This window comes from Elephas maximus, chromosome 7 (genome assembly GCF_024166365.1).
Source record: "Elephas maximus indicus isolate mEleMax1 chromosome 7, mEleMax1 primary haplotype, whole genome shotgun sequence".
NCBI classification, from domain to species: domain Eukaryota; kingdom Metazoa; phylum Chordata; class Mammalia; order Proboscidea; family Elephantidae; genus Elephas; species Elephas maximus.
The window spans coordinates 101,214,255-101,218,587 of NC_064825.1; the positions used below are offsets into that span (position 1 = coordinate 101,214,255).

General features: G+C 47.0%; 1 long non-coding RNA gene across 1 annotated transcript; it reads right to left on the minus strand.

The window, feature by feature from the left end:
- Positions 1–1,087: 1,087 nt before the first annotated feature.
- LOC126079748 (uncharacterized) lies at positions 1,088–3,001 on the minus strand. The gene is made up of 3 exons (XR_007518243.1): positions 2,931–3,001; positions 1,753–1,841; positions 1,088–1,162 (listed from the first exon to the last, which is right to left on the minus strand). It is a non-coding gene; the product is annotated as an uncharacterized LOC126079748 (long non-coding RNA).
- Positions 3,002–4,333: the final 1,332 nt, after the last annotated feature.

The following is a 4,333-nucleotide window of genomic DNA, read 5'->3' on the forward strand; positions in this document are numbered from 1 at the left end:
AGCCCGTGTCCCCATTGCTTAAAACACTGCCTGTCACTAATTGAATGAGTCAGGCGCCACACGATATATTTTCACTGTGTTTTTCTATTTAATCTTCCCAACAACCTCATGTGGTTTACATACGAGGGAAAGGTTAAGAACAGAGAGGTGAAGTACAATGAGTAAGTGGCAGAGCCAAAATTAGAACCAACTCCAGAATACTTTCCACTTAGCTACCTTTTCCTCCCAGGCAGCCGGTGTGGGGCTTATTTTGGAGAGAGGATGGGGACAGTTCAAGGGCAGGGAACATCAAGAGCCAAGTGTCTGAGTCCAGAAAGTTCAAAATAGTAAAAAGACAGCACTGAGCATGGTCATGGGAAGTGGTGGGAGTAAAGGATGGGAAGAGCTGGAGGGGCTTGGTTGCAGTTCAGGATCTTGAGACAGTTTTATGAGCATCTGAGCAACAGCCTCTTCTATTCATTCCACAAATAGAAACTGAACACCTCCTGTGGGCTTTAAGTGGTTCAAAATGTCTCGAGAATGGGCAGTCCGTGTCCTTAATTGAACAGCTAGTGGGTGCTTTACATGTCTCAGAAGACAGTCCGGGAGATTTTTGTCCTTGTCCTCCTGGTGTCTGGGGTACTGTATCAAGCTAACTGGGTGTCTGGTTAGCAGGGGTTACCGGCCCTGAGCAGACACAGATGGGAGATTTCAGTCATCATTAAGGTTTATTGACCAGCACGGCTGGAATTTCCCAGAGAGAGGAATTAATCTCGCTGCCGACTGAGAGTAGACATCCTGCTGGGAGTAGTTACATAAATTCTGTTGCTCAAATTAATTACGATTGTGATTCATTTGTTTAATGAGGGGGAATCTATCTGGTGGTGGTTAAGAGGCAAGCCCACCTGGCTTTTTAGGGCCCAGCCAATCCCAAGTGACACTGCTGACAAGTGGGAGGACCCGGCCAGTTGGAACAGGGACCTAACGTGGGTGGAAGAACTGGGCCAATCAGGAAGAGGAATCAACTGAGGAAGGCAGAGACAGCAAATCAGAATATGATATTGGTTTAGAGGTGGTGTGAGGCCCAGGGACCTCTAGAAGTTTGTGCGTCTCTTAGGCTGCTGAGCATGGAAGGCCCTCTGAGCTTCATCCTAGAATCTTCCATAATCCTCTTTTTGCCAAGCTGTGGGGGAAAATTGTTCTGCTAATAGCTGAAATCACCTCAGGAGCACTCCTGGGACTCAGCCCACTATTTTCTCTCCCCCCACAAAATGTCAGATTATTCACAGGAGGAAGAAAAGACCAGAAGCATATGGAAATATTTTTCTCCTCTTGCCTCTGCTTATAAGAGGACCCTCCCTTCTACCCCAGAATGCCCCTACTGCCTACTCAGGTAAGCCCCAAACTCCACCCTTATGCCACATGCTCTCTGTGAGGCCCCTCCAGGCTGGGTCTTAGTATGCATAAGACCTGGGTCTCAGCTGCAGTAATGCTGGTGAGGGCAGATTGGTGGCTTGGACTAGCATGGCAGTACTGGAGACGCAGAGGCAGAGTCTTGCTTCACAACTCCAGGGAGCACATTCACATTATAGTCTATGAGAATGGTGCCCTTTGGAATATAATAGAAATGGTGCTTACAGAAAGTATGTTTCCTCGCAGGCCTGTAGAAAAGTGGTCAGATTCAGGCAGTGTTTGAGAGTCAAATGATTTGCAGAGGGACTGGAGGTTGGGGAAGAGGAAAGGAGAATAAGGTGAACTTTAGAACTTACTCACCTCGCCAACATCTGCAGAAGTCCCCTGGGAGCTTTGTTTTCCTTCTGGGCTCCCTCATCTCTTGTTGTGACTGACTAGGATGGGGCAACCTGGATAAACCATGATGTGGGCAACATAAGGCTTTTCGTGAAGCAGGAACCTTATCAAGGCTGTGTGTTTGGCTGCCCAGCGGCTTCACCCTTGTCCTAGGCAAGGCTAAGAATCTTTGCCTGGAACTCAGTCAGTTACAGCTCCTCACTTAGGGAATGGGGAGCCATGAAGGAGGACTGATCTGGGACCCAGAAGTCCACAACTGAGTGACCCAGGACAAGTTGTGTAAGCTCTCTGGACTTGGATGTCCTCATCCTTGAAAGGCATCTGCCTTCTTCCCTCCCCACTCTGTTGTTACACCCCCACAGACTGTTCCCTCTGCAGTAGCCAGAGATCTCCTTCTAAAATATGAGTCAGACCTTGTCACTCCCTGCATTTTAAAACTCTCTGAAGGCTTTCCAACACATTCAGAATTTTAAAAAAGCAAAGTCTGTTACTTGAGCTAGTCCCTGCCTCCTTCTTGGACCCCATCCTGCACAGCATCCCCTCCCTCGCTCTGCTTCATCCACACCAGCGTTCTTCCTGATCCTCGCAAGACTCAACAAGCCCATGCTGTCCATACAGGGCCTTTGTACTGGCTGGTTCCTTTCGCTGGCACCTTCTTCTCAAACTCAGCTCTTTGTTTGGTGGGGAACTTATCATTTCTTTTTCAGCTTAAGTGTCACCTTCTCAGAAAGGCCTTCCTTGACTACCCACTCCAAGGTACCCCGGGCTCCATCTATTACTCACTTTTATTTTTCATCATAACCCTTTTTACTGCCCGATATTTTCTTTTTTATTGGCTTGTGGTCTATCTCCACCAACTAGAATTGGCAGCCCACAAGACCAGAGACTTGGCCTATTTCATCAGTCAAGGTTCAGAAAAACAGAAAGGGCTAGATATTTCAACAGAGATAATTTAATAAGAGGAATTAGTTTAAAACATCTTAAAGGGAAGTGGGGGAGGGGTAATCTCACTTCAGTGTCTACGCTGAAAACCAAGACAATAACCAAAGAAAAGCAGTGGGTTTTCAGAATCTAGAAGCTCAGAGGAGCAGCCCAGAAAGCTGAACCCAGACCTCAGGGGGCACAATCCAGCTCTCACTTACCTCTAAGGAGGCACAACAAGGCTGGTTCTGGAAGAGTCGAAGGAAGCTAGAGGCTTGAAACCAGGTGTGACTACTAGGAAAAAAGGCCATTGCTGGGCAACCCTGGCAGAATCCAGCAAGCAAAAAAGAAAAGAGCTTCCGGACACCCTGTAGTTCTACTACTGGCAGAAACAGGAAGTCCTCTGACAAAGGAGAAATCTACTTTGTAGCATCCCAGTCTGGCATCACAAAACAGAGTCTAAAAGGGTGGATTTGGAGCTGAGAGACAATAGCTATGAAACTGGTACACCTGCCTCGCGCAGTCCCTTAGCCCCAGTGCTGGAAGAGAGTTTGGCATATAGTAAGCACTCAATAAATATTTGTTGAATGGATGAATGAATGACGAATTAAGCACAATGTTAATAGCTCAAACCTCAAGCTTCTCACACTCTAGTAAGAAAGACAAACATGGTATATGGTTTGGGGAAAATGTAGTCACAGAAAGACCCACAATGTGCTGTGGAAGCACCTAAGAGAGGCTCTGCTCAGTCTGACATGATCAGGGGAGACCTCCCTTTGGCTTGACCCTTAAAGATGAAATGGAGTCAGTGAGACAGAGAGGGATGCTAGGGGTCACAGATGTGAGGAGGCCAAGCACTGCAGGTCTGGGAATGGCACGTGCCAAGGCAAAGAGTTTGGAGAGAGTGTGACTCAAGTTGTTCATTATGGCTGGTACATCCATGGGGAAGTGGTAGAGGCACTCAAATCCAACTAATGAAGGCCTCATCTGTTACTCTAAGGAATTTGGGCTTTGACCTCAAGGCAAAGGAGAGCCAGGCAAGGTTTTTGAGCAGGAGGGTGACAGGATCAGATCTAAGGAGAGTGAATAGCCTCAATGAGAATGGAGACTGAAGACCAATTAGTCGTTGTTGTGTGCCATCAAGTTGATTCCGATTCATAGCAAACTGACAGGACAAAGTAGAACTGCCCCATACAGTTTCCTAGGTTGTAATCTTTATGGAAGCAGATCGCCAGGTCTTTTCTTCTACGGAGCTGCTGGTGGGTTCAAACCACCGACCTATGGGTTAGCAGCCAAGCACTTAAGCACTGCACCAGCAGGGCTCTTTGGAGACCAATTAGAGTGTTGTTAGAATAGTCCTGGCTAAAAATGATGGAGACTCATCTAATTGTATGCTTTAAATGGATATGATTTATTGTACTAGGTGTACCTCAATAAAGCTATATTAAAAAAAAAAAAAAAAAGCTAAAGCTGTGGTAGGTTGAGCCCTGTAGGAAGAGAAGGAAGTTTCTGAAGAACCGGAAACCCTCAGCCTGGACTCACTTTGTAACCGGACAGACCCAGGTATGGGGCCGGAGGGTCAGCCAGGTCCTTGTATCGGTCCTCTCACAAACTCGTACCATCT